The sequence below is a fragment of the Eubalaena glacialis genome, chromosome 19, assembly GCF_028564815.1.
Source record: "Eubalaena glacialis isolate mEubGla1 chromosome 19, mEubGla1.1.hap2.+ XY, whole genome shotgun sequence".
Taxonomy (NCBI): Eukaryota; Metazoa; Chordata; class Mammalia; order Artiodactyla; family Balaenidae; genus Eubalaena; species Eubalaena glacialis.
Window position 1 is genome coordinate 45,767,584 of NC_083734.1, and position 20,933 is coordinate 45,788,516.

At 51.0% G+C, this 20,933-nt stretch overlaps 1 pseudogene; it reads right to left on the bottom strand.

The window, feature by feature from the left end:
* The window catches only part of LOC133080853 (uncharacterized), a 33,676-nt pseudogene extending 24,231 nt beyond the window's left edge, over window positions 1-9,445 (bottom strand).
* Between the last annotated feature and the right edge of the window lie 11,488 nt (window positions 9,446-20,933).

A 20,933-nucleotide genomic window follows, 5' to 3' on the forward strand; every position in this document is an offset into this window, starting at 1 on the left:
TTTGCATTTCCCTGACCCCAGTGAACGTGAGCAACTTTTCATGTTTCTTAGCCTTTTGCGTTTATTCTATAAATTGTCTTATTACTTTTGCCCTTTTTTTAAATTGGGTTTTCTAACTTTTTCTTACTGATTTATAGGAGCTTGTTGTATATTGAGGGTAATAATTAAACTTCCCTATGTCTTAAATGTTGCCAATACTCCCAGCTTAGCATTCAATTTTTAACTTTGTGGTGCCTCTCACTGTAATCAAATCTGTTGATATTTTTCTTTATGGTTTATGAATTTCGTGTCTCATAGAAGTCCTTCCCATCCCCAAATTATAAAAAACATCCTTCTATATTTCTTTCTGGTGCTTTTATAGTTTAACTCTTCACACTTAGATATTTAATCCATCTGGAATTCATTTTTATGTATGGATTTCACTTTTCTTTTTCCATAGATAGATAGCCACTTGTTCTAGCACTGTCTCCTTTCCTTGCTGGTTTGAAATGCTGTTTTTATCCTGTGCTAAATTCCCACGCGGTGGGAGGGGGAGACTGAGAGACATCTCAGAAGGTAAACAGAATGAGAGTGAGGGGGAGAGAGGGATCCAGGGTGACCACTTTTCCTGTCTGGGTGATTGTGTGGAACTGTGAAGTAGGAAGAGGAGCATGAATAGGGAAGGGGAGTAAGGTGCTTAGGTCAATTTGGGGGCATGTTACCTTAAGGTGCTCATGGACATGAAGGACATATTTAATAGAAATACATGATAAACCTTTCTATTACAATATTCACTATATGCAGACTGTTTCTGGACTATGCTATTGATCTATTTGCCTATTCATTTACTTGGTCATTCTGAGAAATGCTGGGACCTGGGACCTGGGACCCTTTGCTGCAGTGCTGCAGTGCTTGCACCTGGACAAATGTCTTCTTGAGCCACAGAATACAAGGAAATTATCAAAGACTAAACATAACTGCTTGCATGCAGAGTTGGGGCAAATTCTGGATGGCAAGATACAGAAAGACCAAAAAAACCCCAGCTGCCACTTCTGAAGAGCTGGGAGAAAAGCAGGGTACTGCGCATGCCCCCTGCACTCAACACCACCAAAGGGGTGGGTAAACTCCCTGAGCCCCCCCTCCAGCCTGACCCCTGGACACACCCCTACCCTCACCCCATACAAGGAACCAGCCCCCAACCCCCCCACTCCCCACCGGCAGCGAGCAAGAGAACCTGTTACTTGTTTTCACTCCCCCGTGCTGCAGCAGGGGCCCCAGTAAAGGTTTGCCTGAATTTCTTGACTGGCCTCTAATCAATTTCTATTGATTAGGGAAGGCCAAGAACCCTGGTCAGTATCAATTCTACAAATGTTTGTGAAGGACCTACTATGGGTGAAGACAAATCCTATTCTTACTGTAAAAGCAACTGTTTTATGGTACATTTGGATTAGTGGTGATGCAAGCAATTTGCACCCAGCCTGTTATCCTCATTTTTTTAAAGCATTTTTTTTTCTTGGTACTCATTTACTCTTCAGATGAATTTTAGAGTTACCTTTTCTAGTTTTCGTCAAAGGAATTGGAATTTTTAACTGGAGTTGCATTGGATTTATAGAGCAATTTGGCGAGAATTGACCAAAGCTTTACCAAAGTCTTCTTCCACTGTGAGAAAGTGTCATACATCTCTCCATTTATTCACGTCTTGTGTGTCCTAGGTAAAATTTATTCTTCTGTATTTCATAGCTTTAATTGCTGTTATGAATAAAATCATTTTTTCTAACATTTTAAAATTGGTTTTTGTTGGTGAAAAAGAAAGCTATTGATTTTTCTATATTTTTCTTTTAACTGGTCATTTTACTAAACTTGCTGATAAGATCTACAAGGCTTCAGTTGAATCATTGACTTTTCTAAGTAGATAATAATAAAATCTGCTTGTAGTTATGATTTTACTCTTTTTCCAATATCTATATCTCATTTCTTTTTTTAAAAATTTATTTATTTATATATATTTATTTTTGCTGCATTGTGTCTTCATTGCTGTGCGCGGGCTTTCTCTAGTTGCGCCAGTCGGGGGCTACTCTTCGTTGCGGTGCACAGGCTTCTCATTGAGGTGGCTTCTCTTGTTGCAGAGCACAGGCTCAAGGCGCTTGGGCTTCAGTAGAGCGCAGGCTCTGTAGTTGTGGCACATGGGCTTAGGTGCTCCTCAGCATGTGGGATTTTCCCAGACCAGGGATCGAACCCCTGTCCCCTGCATTGGCAGGCGGATTCTTAACCACTGAGCCACCAGGGAAGTCCTATATCTCATTTCTTTTTTTTTCAGATTAACTCTTTTGTTTTATTTGATTATTGCTTCTTTTTATTGACCTTTGTATAGCTTTATTGATGAATAATTGGTAATACAAGAAACTACACATATTTAAAACGTACAATTTGATAAGTTTTCACATATGAGTACACCTGTGAAACTAAGTCAAAATAATGAACATATCCATTGCCCCTAGAAGATTCCATGTGTCCCTTTTCATTTTTACTTTTTTTTCATTTTTACTTTTTTTATTTTTTGGCGGCGCCACATGGCATGTGGGATCCTAGTTCCCCAACCAAGGATTGAACCCACGTCCCCTGTGGGAAGCATGGAGTCTTAACTGCTGGACGGCCAGGGAAGTCCCCCTTTTTAATTTCTTGCTCCCACTCTTCTCTACCTCCTTCCTTCATCTCTAGGCAATGACTGTCGTGTTATCTGTCCCTATAGATTAGTTTGCATTTTCTAGATATTATATATATATGGAATCATGCAGTGTATACTCTCTTTTTTTTTTGGCTGCATCGGGTCTTAGTTGCGGCATGCCAGATTTTCGTTGCGGCATGCGGGCTTCTCTCTTGTTGTGGGGTGTGGGTTCTGGAGCGTGCGGGCTTAGTTGCCCCGTGGCATGTGGGACTTAGTTCCCCAACCAGGGATCAAACCCGCATCCCCTGCATTGGAAGGCAGATTCTTAACCACTGAACCACCAGGGAAATCCCAGTATATACTCTTTGTTTTCTGCCTTCTTTCACGTAGCATAATCATTTTGAGATTCATCTATGTTGTTGTGTGTATTTATGGTCCATTACTTTTTATTTCTGAGTAGTATTCCATTGTATGGGTATTATATTTGTTTATTCACTTGTTGATGGACATTTGGGTTTCCGGTTCTTGGCTATTACAGATAAAGTTGCTATAAACGTTTCCATACAAGTTTTTGTGTGGTTATGTGCTTTCATTTCTCTTGGGTAGATAACTTGTGAGTGGAATTGCTGGTCGTAGGGTAGGTGTCTGTTTAACATTTTAAGACACTGGCAAACTGATTTCCAAAGTGGTTGTACCATTTTACATTTCCACCAGCAGTATACGAGAGTTCCGTTTGCTCCACATTCTCACCAACACTTGGTATTGTCATGAAAATTTTTTTTTTAGCTATTCCAGTATTGATATCTCATTGTGGTTTTAATTTGCATTTCCCTAATGACTGATAACGAGCATCCTTCCATATGTTTATTTGTCATCTGTATATCTTCTTTGTTGAAGTGTCTGTTCAAATCTTTTGCCCTTTAAAAAAATTAGCTTGTGGGAATTCCCTGGTGGTGCAGTGGTTGGGAATCCGCCTGTCAATGCAGGGGACACAGGTTCGATCCCTGTTCTGGGAGGATCCCACATGCCACAGAGCAACTGAGTCCCTGCGCCACAACTACTGAGCCTGTGCTCTGGAGCCCGTGAGCCACAGCTGCTGAGCCCGCGTGCCACAACTGCTGAGGCCTGTGCGCCTAGAGCCCATGCTCCGCAGCAAGAGAGGCCACCGCAATGAGGAGCTGCGCACCGCAGCGAAGAGTAGCCCCCGCTCGCCGCAACTAGAGAAAACCCGCGTGCAGCCAAAATAAATAAATAAAACAAAACAAAACAACAAAATTAGCTTGTTTGTTTTCTTATTATTGAGAGTTCTTTATATATTCTGGAAAAAAGTCCTTTATCACATACATGCTTTGCAAATACTCTCTCGCAGTCTGGGGCTTGTCTTTTTATTCCTTTAACAGTGTCTTTCAAATAGCAGAAAGCCTTAATTTTAATAAAGTCCAATTTTTCAATCTTTTCTTTTAAAGTGTTTTATATAAGAAATCTTTGCCTAACCCAAGGTCGCAAGGATTTTCTTCTATGTTTTTTTCTAGAAATTTTATACATTTAGGCTTATGTTTAGGTCTAGGATCCACTTTGAGTTAAGTTTTATATATGGTGTGAGGTATTTTATTTTATTTTGTATATGGATATCCATTTCTCCCAGGACCATTTGTTGAAAAGACTATCCTTCTTCCCCTAGACTGTCTTTGCAGCTTTGTTACAAATCAATTGACCATATATGTGTGGGTCTGTTTATAGACTTTGTATTCTCTTCCTTTGGTCTATTTGTCTATCTTGATCCCAACATGCACTGCCTTGATTGCTATAGCTTTCTAATAACCTTGAGTTAACATAGTGTAAGTTCTCCAACTAATTTTTGTTTTTAAAGAATGAGGCAATTTATTAACCCAGCATTTGTTCTAATGCTTCTCTTTGGCAGATGCCCCCATCTGGCAATTCTGTCTAGATCTCTCTGTCCCTGAGGTGTCAGCTTGCCACCCCCATCTTGGTCCTTGTCTACCATTTTCAGCCCTTCCAGGGCTTGGAGGACCTGACAGGCCACACTCTTGGAGCCCTGCTGAAGTGGCTAGACATGATGTGGTTTCTCTGATGTCCCCATAGATGTTGATCTTGGAGCCAACCTAGCACAGCCCTGGAGATAGAGGTGCAGCACTGTGGAAGCCACTCTATGTAGAACCAGCTCTCATCGTAGTGAGCAAGCTCTTTATGCTTGGCCGGCTTGATGGTGTCCACCCATTTAGGGACTTTCAGCTTCCCAGACTTTTTGAGGAAAGCTGTCAGAGCCCTGACGAACTCCTGCTGGTTCATGTCTTTTACAGTAACTCTAGGCAACGTCTTCTACAGTAACTTCAGGCACCCTGTGGCTTCCTTGCTGCCAGCCAGGGGGAAGGGCTCGCCAATGTTTTCCCCTCCTTCCGTTTCAAAGTTGTTTTGGCTATTCTAAGTCCTTTGTATTTCCTTAAGAATTTTAGAATCAACTTTTTGATTTTTACAAAGACCTGTGGGGAATTTGACTGGGATTGTGTTGAATTTATAGATCGATTGGGGGAGAATTGATATCTTAACAGTATGGAATCTTCTGATCTATGAGCATGGTATGTCTCTGCATTATTGATTCTTCTTTAATTTCTCTAAGCAGTGTTTTGTAGTTTTCAGTGCACAGGTCTTATATATCCTTTGTCAGACTTATTTCTAAGTAGTTCATATTTTTGATGCTACTGTACATGGCATTTTTTAAAATTTCAATTTCCAGTTGTTCATTGCTAGTCTATAGAAATATAATTGATTTCATATATTGATCTTATATCTTACAGTCTTGCTAAACTCATCTATTAGTTCTAGTAGCTATTTTTAGGTTCCATCAGGTTTTCTACATGGACGTTCACACCGTCTTCACATAAAGACAGTTTTACATCTTCCTTTCAGTTCTAGATGCCTTTTCCCCCTTGCTTTAGCACACTGGCTAGAGCCTCCAGCACAATATTGAATTGTGATAATGGGAGTGACATCCTTGCTTTGTTCTTGATGTTAGCAGGAAATCTAGGGTCCTTTTAGGAAACTTCACACTTTGAGTGGCTCCCTCTATGGGGTCTTGGATTCCTCTTCTCTATTGGGTTTTCCTATTAGTACAATGTAATCTGCTTTAAAACGCCAGTATATTTTTTCTCTGTCATTTCAGAGGGATGGTGTGGTAAACATATGTAGCCTTCATGAATCAGAAGTCCAGTGTTAGGCTTTTGCCAGGCAAATGTAACCACAAAAGACTGAGGGTAGTGAGTTAAGATGATCTGATAAAGCAGAGACTCTGGGCTGAAAAAGGAAGAGAATGAAGACAGAAGGGAGCTGATGGATGGGGAAAACATCACCGGGTCAATTGACAGAGATTGAAGAACAGTTGTCTGAGGAATAATTGAACAAAAGGAGCAGAAGATGAGGTCAGAGAGGAAAATGTGAGCACTTACAGGTGATGACAATGTACAGGATGTGAACAAGGGTGCGGGCAGAGGAGAAAGTGATTAGACATGTGAAGGTTGTAGAACGGAGAGGCTGGGACTTTAGAGTTACCCAGGGTGCACTAGGGGGTGGGATGCCAAAAGGCTTCAACAGATGGAAGGCAAGGTCAGTGGACAACACCAATGAGGGGGGTAGAGGGTGGCACAGGTAGATGCAGTAGGACTTTTGTAAGAAAATGACAGAGTAATGGAAGCAGCAATGGGGAGCTAGGAAGGACCTGACCCCACCTCCCAACCCTGGCCCTACTTCCTGACCCTGAGGTTGGGGATGAGGTTGAGTGGGTGGCTGCCCAGAGAAGGGGTGACAGGACCAGCAATGACCCAGGGGAGGTGCAAAACTTTCTCTCCACTTCTTGGGTCGCAGCACCCTTACCTCTGGTTACACCTGGGGATTGAAGTCCAGCCTTGACCCAGAACCCAGGAGCAACAGGGCTGAGCTCAGCCAGCCAGCAGCGTGGAGGTAGAGAAGAGCAGGGACTTCTAATTCCTTGGGTGACTCACTTCACTTCCCTGAGCTTCAGTTTTATCAACTCTAAAATGGGATTTTAGGGAATTCCCTGGTGGTCCAATGGTTAGGACTTGGCGCTTCCATTGCAGGGGGCCCAGGTTCTATCCCTGGTCAGGGAACTAAGATCCTGCAAGCCATGCGGCACAGCCAAAAAAAAAAAAAAAAAAAATTAAATAAAATGGGATTTTATACACACAGAGGATTAAATGAAATAATGTCCTAAGTGCTTAAGAATGGCCCCAATTATGATGATCTTATATTCCTCAGGTTAGACTCTGATTTCCCTGTTTCCCTACAAGGAGCTCCCTGATTTTGACCAGAAGCCCACTCACCCCTGACTCAAGCTGAATCTGCCCCACCCCTTGAGAGTGAAGAGCTGGGGCCCCATTCCTCAGGGCTGCCTCAGAGCCTTGAAGGTGGTCCCTGAACCACAGGTTCTTACAACCTCTAAGATACTTGCATCAGATTTAGGGCTGGACCTGGATGCAGGCTGAGCAGCTTTCAGTCTGCCGCAGGACAAGGAGCAGAGGCTGCAGGTCCTGGGAAGAGAGGGAGCAGGAAGCAAAGCGTGCGCTCCAGGCCACCGATTCGGCCTGGGCCAGGCGTCTGGGCGGGGGAGGGGGTGGGGTGGGCTTTGCTGGTCTCACAGGGGTGGGAGCAGGGCTGCTCACCTAGGGGACTGGCAGTGACAGTATACGTGGATGGCTACTCTGTGTGAAGCATCTCCCCTCTGTGCTCTTCCTGTTTTCTAGATCCAGAAGCAGAGAACCCCGGAATGACTTGCCCAAGCACTTAGTGGGAGCAATTATGGGGCATGGTCTCTGTGCCTATGGCTCACTCCCCTCTCCATCCTTGCCTTCGTATCCACCTCGGGAGAGCAGGGGCTGGCTTCTGTTTCCTCTTACCTCCCAACATCTAGAAGAGGGTCCTGCTCCTAGTAGGTGCTCAGTAAATATTTCTTGACCATTGAAGGACTGTCAGGCACTGTGCCAAGTGGCTTATATCTGCGCATGCTCTCTCTAATCCTCCCAGGCCCATTTTACAGATGAGGAAACTGGGGAACAAAGAAACTAAGTGAGTGATTAGGTATGAGAAGGGATCTGGGTCTGAATCCTGCCTCTGGCACTAATGAGCTTTGTGTCCTTGGGCAAGTCACTTAACTTCTCTGAGCCTCGGTTTTCTCATCTGAGAGTGGCTCATGTCATGGGGTTGGTGTGGGGCCCTGGAGGCCTGGTCCAGTGTGGAGACAGTGAGAGAGGGCTGAAGATTAGGGCCTGAGTCATTCCTTTGGGAGGGAGCCTTGCCTCTTTCCTGGGAGGTGGTGAGAGGTGAAGGGGATGGGCTTTGGGGATGGACAGACCTGAATTCTTATCCCACTTACATGCTGTGGGACCTTAGGGAAGGGACTTACACTTCCCTTTACTTCTTTACTACTGAAACTTAAATTCCGTTTCCACATCGGTAAAAAGGGGGGAAAAAACCTCTTGGGCTTCTTGTAAGGATTAAATGAGGCCATCTTGCACAGTGCCCATAGTAGGTGCTTAATAAACACAGTGTCCAGGTGTCCCCTCTACCAACCTTTCCAGGACAATCTCTCGAAATGCAACTCCCACCCCGACCTTGGCCCCTTTAAGCTGGCAAGTCTCCGACAGCTCTGCAAAGAGTTCATTTCTTGCTTTGGTCTCCCTTCCCCCAATCAGGAGAGGTGCCCCTTGCAGCAAACTGGAGAAGGACGTTGTCAGAGTGGCTGGTGGCTCGAAGAGAACGCTCACTCATCCCCTGCACCCCTGCCCCTCCCCAGGTGACTCCTCCCTGCCCACTGCTACAGGTTCTTTCTGAATCATGGTACTCAAAAGCCTCATGGGCACTTGCAGGGCACACCCCAAGCTTCTTAGCTGGGCATTCACCATTAACAGCCCCTTCTCCAGTGTTAGCCCACCCCCACCCAGTCTCTCTTGCTGCCATTCCAGCTCAGCCCTCTATACCCCCAGCCCCCCACCCCAAGCACACCCCTTGGCGGGGAACACCCTCCTCCATCTTCTCCACCCAGCAAAGTCCAGCTCTCCTTTCAAGGTCCACCTCAAATATCAATCACCTCTCCTATAGAGCTTTTCAGACCCATTTCCCTGCAGGAAATTGCTCAACCCCCAGGCCACCCGGGCACGCTGCTCATGGGGCCAGTGGGATGGTGTCCGCAGGTGACAGCTGTTCTGCTCCTTCTCCTCTGAGAAGAGGGCAGACACAGCTGGCCTCCTGTCCTACCCTGTCCAGGCAGCTGAACACTTGCCCAGTGCTCTCCACAGTCTCCTGTGCTTGTCCCCAGCCTACATGTGGGCTCTGAGCCCCAGAGGTAGCAGGTGTACCCCTCATCTGGCAGGAAGGCTCTGACTCCACCCCACTTGGCTGTGTGCAAAGCTGTATAGTACAGATGGGGATGTTGAAAATATCCGTGACATATTCCAAACTGGCCTACTTTCCTATCACGAGAGAGGCCGAGACGGAGACGCGAGGATGAGTGAGATGGGAGCTTGGGACCTGTTCCCACCTCCTTCTTCCTCCCCAGCTCAGTTGTTAGACAGGAGAGGGACTTGCAGCCTCTCCCAGCCATCTCCACCCTGTTCTGGGGCTGTGTGTTTGGGGTGTCGGTGGGGAGGGCGGCATGGAGGAGTGAGGGTACAGGGGGTCTGGGGAGGTTGGTGGAAGAACCAAGGCCTGGGTCCTATCTTGGGAAGCTTCCAGCCCAACAGGCAGGGCGGTGGAGGCCATCTCACTGGACATGGGGGCTGAATGCTTGGGTTCAAGTCCGGGTTCACCTGTGAAGCCTCGAGCAAGTTCCTTAACCTCTCTGGGCTTTGGTTTTTTCATCAGCAGAATGGGCTACACACAATCCCTGCTTGCCCTCCTCAAAGGCCTGATTATGGGATTGGTTTGAAGACTGTAAAGGGCCTTGCCTTAATTAATCCACTTCTCAGCCTTTTCACCTTGGCGAGGCTGTGCCCTCACAGGGTGGCTTAAGTGGTCACCTGCTCCAGCCTTCTGCCTCCCAGCAGGCCTGGCAAGGCCTCCACCCTTAATCTTGGCTTAATGATCCCTGAGTAGGGAGTCACCCACTGTCCTTGCCTGGTGCCAGGACTGTGTGTTGGGCAGGAAGTTCACACTGGGAGCTAACTTCAGTCTCTCTTGCTGACATGGAACCCCTTGGGTATTCTCTGGCTTGTCTCCTCCTTCACACATGAGGTGATCATTATTTTAGTTTTTCCCTTTTTAGGCTAGACATCCTCTCCTTCCCTGTTTCTCAAGATGGGCAGGATCCTTGGGGCATTTTTCTAACTTGGAGAAGCTGGACTTCTTCTTGCTTACAGGTCCCTTGCCCAACTTTGGATTCTTCCAGGCGCCGGGGCAGGGTGTGGGGTAGGGGGATGGGGGTTGTCTGTGTCTCTCCCTCAGTTTTCCCAGCTGGCTCACCACAAGAGAAATAAGTGGCCAAATTGGGAAAAATTGGTTGCTCTGGTGCCATTGATCAGGGCAAAACCAGAAGTAATGGTTCATATTTAAAACACGTATTATGCATGTACCCCTTATCCAGCTATTCTGCTTCTAGGAATTTATTCTACAGATAAACTCACATTGTGTAATATAAAGTAACTAGCAGGATATCTTGCACCACAGCCTAAACATCTGCCAATGGGGCACCTTTATATGTGCTGGTGCAAAACAATCTTCTAGTTTATGTTGATCGTATGCTGTCATTTGGGTAAAAGAACACAAAGGAAATGCTTGTGAACACACAGGCAAGCCCTGAAAGACCAAGAAACTGAGAATGGTGTTTGCTTCTGGTGCTGGACCTGGGTGACCAGGAACGGAGACAGTGATGGGGAAACCGACTTTTCCTTTTTGCACCTTTTGAATTTTGCATCACATGCAAATAGAATTTCCTATTAAAAAATAAGTCAAATTAATTTTTTCCAGTCCTTAACATCTTATTTGTACTAATTTTTGGCCCCAGTCATATACCAGTGGTTATTACTGAGAAGGTCCGACCCTGGGTAAGGAGGGTGAAGCCAGGGATGAATGGGGCATGGAGTGATATAGAGGCCTGAGTCCTATGTTGCGAAGTTGCTCGAAGTTCCCCCAGCACGGAAGAGGGGGGCATGGAGGAGCAGCCACAGGAGGGCCCAGGAGAATCAGGGTAGCAGAACGCCCAGAATCCATAAGCACGGATGCTCTGGAGGGTGGAGAAGACAGAGGGGACCAAGAGGACGAAAGCTCTGCCTTGCGAGGAGCAGACAGATGGTCACAAATAAAGCTAAGTGGGTGTTAAGAAAACCCAGGGGAGAGGGAACGTCAGCTACAATGTGTTTGTGTGCATGTGTGAGGAGGGCAGGGCTGGAGTTGGGGAAGGCTTTATTGAGGACGTGAGATTTGAGCTGGGCCTGGAAGTGGGTGGCACATGTCCACAGGTGCAGGGGAAGGAAAGGGCAACCCCAAAGTGGGAAACAGTATGCACAAGGGCACGGAGGGTAAAGGGAAGACACAGAGTGCATGCGCGTGCGTGCGTCTTGTTGCTGGAGGTAGCTGGAGATAAGGCTGGAAAGACTGGGGATAGAGCAGTGGAGGGCGTCAAATGCTAACCTAAGAAATTTGCTGAGTGGGTCAGGCAGTCTACCCTGAGATGACCAGATCCTCAAGGCAGTGTTTCTCAAAATCTCTGTGGTAAAGGACCTTTATTTATTTATTTTTTAAATATCCAATTGATTGTGAACCCATGTTGTTGTTTTATTTTTTTATAAATTTTTTAAAAATTAATTTATTTTTGGCTGCGTTGGGTCTTCGTTGCTGCACGCGGCTTTCTCTGGTTGCGGCGAGCGGGGGCTACTCTTCGTTGCCGTGCACGGGCTCTAGGCGTGCGGTCTTCAGTAGTTGTGGCACGTGGGCTCAGTAGCTGTGGCTCACGGGCTTAGCTGCTTCGCGTCATGTGGGATCTTCCCGGACCAGGGCTCAAACCCGTGTCCCCTGCATTGGCAGGCAGATCCTTAACCACTGTGCCACCAGGGAAGTCCCTGATTGTGAACCCATGTTGTTTTTATAAAACACAGCAAAAATGATCATGCACTGGGACGTGTGGCAATGTCAAATCACTATAAAGCTTTCTCAAAGATGGCTCTTCATTTCTGTACTCATCTTGTGGACCAAACTTTGAGTAGCCCTGCTCTAGGGGTCCTTGGATGGGCTGCAGAGGTCAGGGAGGCCAACAGATTTCTTGCAGCTGGCCATGTATGTTCATTTGTTTAGGGAAGGGTGCAAAGCTTTTGTCAGGACCACAAAAGGTTCAAGGTCTCCAAAGGACACAATCCTCTGCTGTAGGAAGTGGTCATTAAAGGTCACTAGGAAGGATCTAGTGAGGCTTTAGAGCCAAGGGGAGCAACAAATGTGCCTGATTCATTGTAAGGCCCCTCCCTTCCCCGCCTGCACACAGAGGAGCCAGCCCAGGGCCAAGCTCAAGGGGAAAGGACTGGGGGGAGCGTGAGATTCCAGAGAACAAGGGGCTCACTTAGGGGGTGATTAAAATAATCTGTGGGAAAGAAAACCAGAGGGCTTTTTAAAGCTGTGTTTGGACCAAGATGATCAGGGAGGGGTGGGCCTGCCGCTGGGGCAGATGGCACGATGTCAGCTGAAGATGGGAAGCTGAGTTCCTCAGCGCTTGGTCAGGCAACTGCTGCCTGCTTGGGAAGCAGGAACCTGAAAGGGAGGCTCCCTTGGGATGGGAGCCAGGCAGAACAGGAGGCTGCTAGGATGCAGTCTGGGTTCAGAAAACTGCATCCTGGGGTCCTGTGAGCATCTTCCAAGTGTTCAGAGAGGAGGCCTGGTGCCCCAGACCATGGGGAGTGGCTGTAACTCATGTGGGCACAAGCTCCTGTTTCCAAAGAAGGCAGACTCTGAAATCTGCAGATGGGTCTACTTAATGAACTCCCTGGAAAATGCCTACTTCATTATTACTTTATTTTTTTGAGGTGGAATTTAGTGGCATTTAGTGCATTCACCATATTGTGGCAATCACCACCTCTATCTGGTTCCAAAACATTTTCATCATCCCAAAAGGAAATCCCATACCCGCTAAGCAATTGCTCCCCATTTCTTCCTCCTCCGGGCAAATCTCTATGGAGTTACCTATTCTGAATATTTCCTATAAATGGAATCATACAACACATGACATTTTGTGTCTGGCTTCTTTCACTTAGCAGAGTGTTGAGGTTCATCCATGTTGAAGTTAGTATTAGTACTTCATTCCTTTATTATGGTTGAATAGTATTCCATTGTATGGATATATCACAAACTGTTTATTCATCCACTGAAGGACATTTGGGCTGTTGGGTCATAGGGTAATTCTATGTATAACTTTTTGAGGAATTGCCAAACTGTTTCCCACAGCTACTGAACCATTTTACATTCCCACCAGCAATAGATGAGGGTTCCACCCACTTTCATTATTAAACAGGTGATTGCTGTGACCCTGGAAGGCAAGGAGATGGTTACCAGGTGCTAACATGGGTAAAATAGGTGAGGATGATACCTGTTCCATTTCCCTGCTGCCCACCATAGGCTTATAAGGCTGGTTGGCAGTCCTGGCAAGGCTGCTGGCTGAAGTAGGGGTGTGTGTTCCCTTTCTTTTCTCAAGCAAGTGGATCAGAGGGTGAAATCTAGAGCCTCAAAGCCAAGCTTGGTGTGGTCCTGCAGGAATTGGGCTTGTGGCCCACCTGGGCCCCAGTGTCTCACAGTGTGTCCTCTCAAGGATAGATACAAACTGCCTTCCTTCTCCCTGCTTTAGTTCCTTCTCCTCATCTTTCTTTTCTCTTTCTTTTCATTCTATGCCTAGGCGACTGAGTAGGAAGGAAGGAGGTGGGGAGCTGCATGCATGTTCGTGGACCACATCCACAAGCCCCTCTCCCCACTGAGGCCCCGGGAGGTCATCCCAAAGTGAGGTGGGATACTGGGAACCCTCTCCCTCGCCTTTATTCCCTCCTTCTCCCAGGAGAGGAGACCCACTGGTATCTGCAGCACCGAGCATGGTGGCAGGCAGCTGGGGGGCAGGAGATCCAGTTCTGGCCATCTCCAGCCCTCAAAGGTCAAGGTCAGGGGAGGAAGGAGTCACCAGGGGCACTTATGGTGGCAGGAATTGGCTTTGGTGGTGGTTTAAGGAAAGGAGAGGAGAGGTACATTCATCTGTGTCACAGAGTTCTCCTGGACACTCCCTGTGTGCCAGGCCCTGCAGTGACTTGCCACTTGCCCCACTAGCAGGCAAAGCCCAAAGCTGGGAAAGCAAGAAGTCAGGCCCCTACCCCACTGGCTCTCAAAGTGTGGTTCCTGCCCAGCAGCAGTGGCAGCAGCAGCACTTGGGAACTTGGTCGAAACGCAAATTTTCAGGCCCCTCCTCAAACTTACTGAATCAGAAACTTCGGGGGTGGAACCCAGCAGCCCCTGTTTTCACAAAGCCTCCAGGGGATTCTAATTCTTTTCTCTTTTTTTTAAAAAATAAATTTATTTATTTATTTATTTATTTAGGCTGCGTTGGGTCTTCGTTGCTGCGCACAGACTTTCTCTGCTTGTGGTGAGCAGGGGCCACTCTTTGTCGCGGTGCGCGGGCTTCTCATTGCGGTGGCTTCTCTTGTCCCAGAGCACGGGCTCTAGGCGCGTGGGCTTCAGTAGTTGTGGCCCGCGGGCTCAGTAGTTGTGGCCCGCGGGCTCGGTAGTTGTGGCCCGCGGGCTCTAGAGCGCAGGCTCAGTAGTTGTGGCGCAGTTGCTGTGGGCTTAGTTGCTCCGCAGCATGTGGGATCTTCCCGGACCAGGGTTCGGGGCTCAAACCCGTGTCCCCTCCATTGGCAGGCGGATTCTTAACCACTGCGCCACCAGGGAAGCCCAAGGGGATTCTAATTCTTGCTTTGGTTTAAGAGCCACTGCCCTGCCCTGAGGAGGAGCCAGAGTTAATGAGGGGGACTCAGTGTTCCGGGTCTGATGGGAGAGACAAGACCCTTGCTTGCCATCTGATAGGGAAGACAGAGCTGTGTGCTCAGAAAATCCTCAGTCAGAGGGGGACATCTAGGTTTCTCAACGCAAGTCCCTCTAGTGGGGTCCCTCCCTGCTGGAAGCACCAGGATGAGTTTCTCTGGAGGGGGCTGGCTACAGTTAGGACCCCAGAGAAACCCCCCCCCTTCCATTTTTACTCTCCATTCTTCAGAAAGTGGGTTTGATGTGCTAATGAGGACATCAATTATTGAGCTTCATTAGCATTCATTACAATAACAAGCAAGGGAGGGGGGGATCAAGGGGAACGGAGGGGGTTCTTTTGAAACTTACTGCCTTTTACTCCTCTCCTATAGGGTGGGAGGGGGAATGGGAGAGTGAGGAATGCAGGAGAGGCTTCAAGGTTCTCAGAGGCTGAGCTGTGGTCGGAAGTCTGCAGGTCTGGGGCAGAGGGAAGCAACCTCCACCTCCTCAGCTCCCCAACCCAAACCAGCCCCAGAGGCCAGGTCGCTGGCCCTGGTCACTCTCTCCCCAGAAGAGGGCTCTCCACAGCCCCCTCAGTGCCTTTGGGCCACCCTTGGTGGAGTTTGGGTGGTCCAAAGCGGGCTCATGAAACGCCCTAGCTAGACAATAACACTCCTGGCAGGGTGCCTTCTCGAGGATTTGGGGTGGGGGACTCCACGGTGGCAGAGTGAGCACTTTGGGGTGTCCCAGTGCCATTTTCACGTCACCTTTTCCCCTGTGGCTTTCCCTAGAGGCCCATGTGCCCCTCTGCCCACCCCAGGCCCTGAGGTGGGAGATAGATGGGCCCCAGGCTGAGCAGCTGCAGTTTGTCCCCTGTGGACAGAGGAGAAAGCTGAGCTCTACCCAGATAAGAGATAAAGAGACCACGTATTTCTCATTCTCAAGGTCAAGGAGAACTTGTTGACTACACATGCGCGGAAAGGCTCCTTGGAGGTCAAAAAGGGAGTGATGTCAACCCACCCATGGGCCTCTTCACTAGAATCCATCTTGGCTAAGAGGTGCACGCACACATGGGAGGACCCTAAGATAAACCCAATACGGACTCAGAACCAGGCAAAGCAAGATGATTGGCCAAAGGAAACCCAGAAGAAATGCCCCATACAAATGATTCAAACTACCATGCTGGTGTGACTCTCTCTGAGTCAGCCCGTGTGTCTGTCTACACACACTATTTTTTTTTTTTTTATAAAGACAGTGAAATAGAGAGAAAGTCTTTTTTTTTTTTTTTTAATTTATTTATGGCTGTGTTGGGTCTCCGTTTCTGCGCAAGGGTTTTCTCTAGTTGTGGCAAGTGGAGGCCACTCTTCATCGCGGTGCGCGGGCCCCTCACTGTTGCGGCCTCTCTTGTTGCGGAGCACAGGCTCCAGACGCGCAGGCTCAGTAATTGTGGCTCACGGGCCCAGTTGCTCCGCGGCATGTGGGATCTTCCCAGACCAGGGCTCGAACCCGTGTCCCCTGCATTGGTAGGCAGATTCTCAACCACTGCGCCACCAGGGAAGCCCCCTACACATACTCTTTTATCCTCCTAATAAACACTTTACTTGTTTCACTCATTTTGGTCTTTGTGGGGATTCATTTCTACAAAGTCGAAGGGCCAGGGGCCTTGTCATTAGCCACTGGTCCCTGGTGGTCTAGTGGCTAGGATTCAGCACTCTCACTGCCATGGCCTGACTTCAATCTCTGGCCGGGGAACCGAGATCAGCACCCACCGAGATCTGAGCCCATCTCCCTCTTCCTGCCCAGATGTTTGTCCACGTGCAACCTCTGTTCCAAACAGAGGAAGGAGCAGTGAGGCTGAGAATTCTCACCTCTAGGGCGCTCCCTCTTAACCTCGCTCCTGCGGGCTCCCAGGAAAAGGCGAGCAGGATGGGTGGAGTGAGAAGGGCAAGGTGGGTGGTTACAATCTGCTGTTCCAATCCCTCAAACAAGCCAGCAGCCCCCTCCCAATCAAGCGCAATGCCAGAGATGCAGGGGAGAAAGGCCAGAGATACAGGGGAGAAAGGCCAGAGATACAGGGGAGAAAGGCCAGAGGGAAGTTACTTGTTGAGGAATGAGAGTGGGGGCAGGGTGGCACCTGAGGCATCTCAGGTGGAGGCAGCTGGCACATTGCTTGTGCCCGGGCACCATGCCAGCTTCCAGAAGCAATTCTGGTCTCTCGGCTGAAGAAATAATACCTGTGTTTCCCTCACCCTGATCAGAGGAGGTGACTTCCTCAGCCTTCTCCCTACACCAGGAGCTTGGCTTTTGAGATCAGGTAGATGGGGGGAGGAGGCACCTATCTTCCCTGGGGCATGGGGCAGAGGATCGAGTGGGGTCAGTGAGGGTGGCTGGTGTCAGGCCATCTGCCCTCTGGCTCAACTTGGGCCTCAGGGGTCTTTGTTCCCGTTCAGAAGCTGTATCCCGTCTCACCCCTCCACGGACCCATGGAGGCCGCTGTCCTTCTTTGAGGAGAGGAGGCGGTCAAATGAGCTCACAGCTATGAAGATGATCAGAAATGTTTACGATATGTCTCTAACAAGTGAACTACACAAATAAAAAATGTCACCTGAATCTGATTTAATCTCCTCATTGTGGGGGGGTGTTCATGATGCAGGAGGTCACTGATGTCATATTTGGAATGATGTCATATTTGGAGTCTCTGGGGGCTAATTCACAGAGCCTCCCTCCCCAAGTCCCCGAGCCCGTGGCTTCTTGGCATCTAGTGTAAAGGCCAGAAAAACCTCCATGTGACAGGACAAGCATCTTTCCAGCCATCTTCCAGGGGATAATGCCCAGTTCCCTAACCCTGACATAAATAACTATGTCTTTGCCCTCAGCCATGTTCCTGAGCCCAGCTCTTTCTTTACTTTCTGGTCATGAGACGTGTATCAGAGTTAGGCCCCTGCTTCTGGCAGCCCACAGGGTTAGGAGATGGTGGTGGTGATAGAAAAAGAGGCTGGGAGCCTTGGAGTCAGGCAAGTCTGGGTTTGAATTTCACCTTTGCTATTCTTAGACTGGGCAAGTGGCTATGCCTCTCTGAGCTTCAACTCCTTTCTCTCTGAAACGGGGCTGAAAACAGCCACTTCCACAGGGTTGTTGAGAGGATTAAATTAGAGAATATGGGTAAAGCACGTGCTGATGCCCTTCCACTTAGGTGGGCACAGTGTGGGGAAGGGAGGAGAACTTGTCTCATGGCGGGGGACCTGAGGGGGAGGGGAGGGGCAGCATCCTGCGTGGTTGATTTGGGGGCCTGGATGGAGGACCAGCAGCGTGAGTCCCCAGCCTCTGGGCTCTGAGAGGCTTGGGAACTGGTGTCCATGCAGCTGAGGGGAAGCCACCCCTCCCCTTGCCGACCCCTCCCCGACACAGGGCCTGCTGCCTCCCATGCCCATCCTGGGCAGGCAGCCAAGCAGGGAGCTGGATGAGTGCCCACAGCACACTCAGAGGCCAAAAGATGGGCACCATCCAGTTGGCAGAGGGAGAGGCAGCTGGCCCAGGAGGGAAGAAGTCAGGGTGCCGACTGCTGGGGTCGTGTGCCCAGACGGTGTGTCCGGGACACGGCTCTTGGCTGCCCTCCTTAGCTGTCCGGCTGGAGCTGGGAAGGGGCCCTCCTCTCCTTACCCTGGCCTAGTCACCTAAGTTACTGCAACTGGAGATTAATCTCTAAGGGACATCAGACTTGCCCTGAGCCAGGCATGTGGCTGGCTCAGGGCGGGGGTGGGGGGGGGTGGGGGGGGGGAGGCGGGGAAGGAAAGTGGGAGAGCTTGGATTAAGGCTGCAGCTGGGTAGACCAGGAAGTGGGGAAACCGGTTTGTCATTTGGGCCACTTGGGGTGGGGTCTCCTCTCCTGCCTCTCTGCTTGCCTGCCATTCTACCTGGTGGCCTACAGCGAAGAGATGAGCTGTGCCCCTTTCTTGCTCATCTAAGCTGGCTTTGGGAATGCTGGGAGTAAATAAAAGGGGCAGGGGACCTTCCCCTCTCCAAGAGAAGCTTGGGAGAGAAGGGACAGGACAGAGAACTGGAGAGAGAGAGAGAGCAAGCAACCAGGACAGGAGGAGGAAGGGACATAGTCACCCAGAGAAGTCTGTGGAGCCAACAGGTAGGCCAAGGTGGGACAGGGAGGGGGTGGGAGTGAGGCAGGGGTGGGGCAGCGCTAGCGCTCTGCAGGCTTCGGTGGAGGTGGCAATGGCGTCGCCAAATGAGGTGTGAGAAGGGGCAGGAGCTGGAGCGCCCTCCTTTGGGGTCCTACTTAGCCGATTGGCAGACTCCCCTCACTCACAGCACGGGCCGCTGCAGTTCCAGCAGAAGCCTCCAGGAGGGGCCGCAACCCGAGCTGGGGGCAAGGAGACAGCCCAGCAGGGGGCGCTGTGGGACTGGGTCCCCTTGGCTAAGCCAGGTCTAAGGAGACAGCTAGGGGGGCGTCCCGGCAGAGGCAGAGGAGGGTCCAGACTCTCCCTGCATCGGGCGGCTGTGGCTTTCGGGGGTCACCTTGGCTGAAGAGTAGTCCCCCAGTCCCTCCCTGCCCCGTCCGTCCCCGAATGCTTCTCCATCCTAAGGCGCGCACGGGCTAGGAGACCGGGAAGTTTCCGCACCCTCGAGGTGCACCCCCTCCTCCGATGCCGGCCCCCACTTTAGGCATTTGTCTCTGTCATGGCTTGAGGATCGCTCTGGGGGGAAGAAGCAGGTGCAGCGGGGAGGGGACCGTGAGCGCGCCCCGCACCCCAGGCCCGGCCGCGCGCTGCGGGATCCCGCAGTGCAGCTGGAGGGCGCGAGGCGCCGGCCCCCTCCCCTCCCTGCTCCCCGCCACCCCGGCGGCCCTTTGTACGTTCAGGCCACACGCGCGTGCTCGCGCCGCGCGCGCTCCCGCCCGCAGTGACACACCCGCGCCGGCGCGCGCGCGCGCGCGCACACACACACACACACACACACACACACTGGCTCTCGCACACTCGGTGACACGCCCGCGCGCGCGCGCGCGCACCCACACGCCCGGCCGCCGGCGCCCTCCCAGCTGGTCCACCCCGGCGGGGCCCGCGCCCCCGGCCCGCCCGCCTGGCACCGCGCCCCGGGGCTGGGGCCCAGCGAGGAGCCCGCGAGGCGGCGAGAGGGCGAGCGCCAGGCAGGCCGGCCCGGGGCCCCCGCCCCCCGCGCCCCCGCCCGATGGGGAACGCTCCGTCCCAAGGCATGTCCCTGTCTCTCTCCTTCCTAATGTGCCTCCATGCTTAAGTGGAAGGTATTTCTGTTTTCTTTGTGTGTTTTCCCCTCGGCCGGGGGCGGGGGCGGCGGCCGGGCCGGGGAGGCGGCGGCCGACGGGGCGAGGGATGCTCGGGTCGCAGGTGTGTGGGGGGCAGGGGACCTCGGCGCTCCGGGCTTGGGAGGAGGACCGGGGCGAGAGGAGTGCTGGGACCAGAGAGGGGGTCCTGCATTGGCGAGGCTGGAGACCGGGTGGGGAGGGCCTCGTGAGGCCCGGGGAAGGGGGCCCGAAGGGTTAAAATTTAAAGGGGTTTATGTGGAGGGGGGAGGGAGGGAGAAAAGAGGAAGGGGGATGGATGGTGAGGAGAGTGGGGGAGGGGAGTGGTCCATCCGAGGTGGAGGAAGAGGAGGATGCAGGGGGAGGCGAAGGGGATGGAGAAGTGGTGGGAGCATTAAAGGCCTCTTTCCCCCAGGTCCCAGAATGGGGTGCACGCCCTTGGATGGTGGTAGTAGGCGCTTTGCGCCCGCCCCCCAGGGAAGGAAGGGGATTAGTGTATTCTGGGGTTGGTTGTGTTGCCAGGATACAAGCCTGTATTCCCCGCACCCCCCTCCCCAGTCACCTCGAGGCCCTAGCCCTGGAGACCTGGGAGCCTAGGCAGCAGTTGCAGAGACTGGGGACCCGCTCCCCGCTAGGCTGGCGGGAGGGGGAGGGGCCATTTGATCTTAAGCCCTCCCCTTGCAGAGGCCAGAGGGCAGGGGAGGGCGCCCCCAGCTGGGGAGAGGATCTAGGGTGAATGAGGAAGTAGGGACTGCTGGAGGCTGAGCGGCAGAGGGCGGGGCTGGGGAGGGGCCGCGCTAACCCCCCCTCCCCTCCCACGCACCCCTTTGCTACGTCAGAAGCTCCCTGGCCAGCTCCGAGTCCTGTCGGTGGGGGCAGCAGGATGCTGGTGGAAGCAGAGGGGGCCGGCCGGGTGCCTCCGCAGCTCGGCTGGCAGGGCCCGGCGGGGTGTGTGCAGCTGCTGGTGCAAGCCCCCCAGCCCCACCCCTCCCC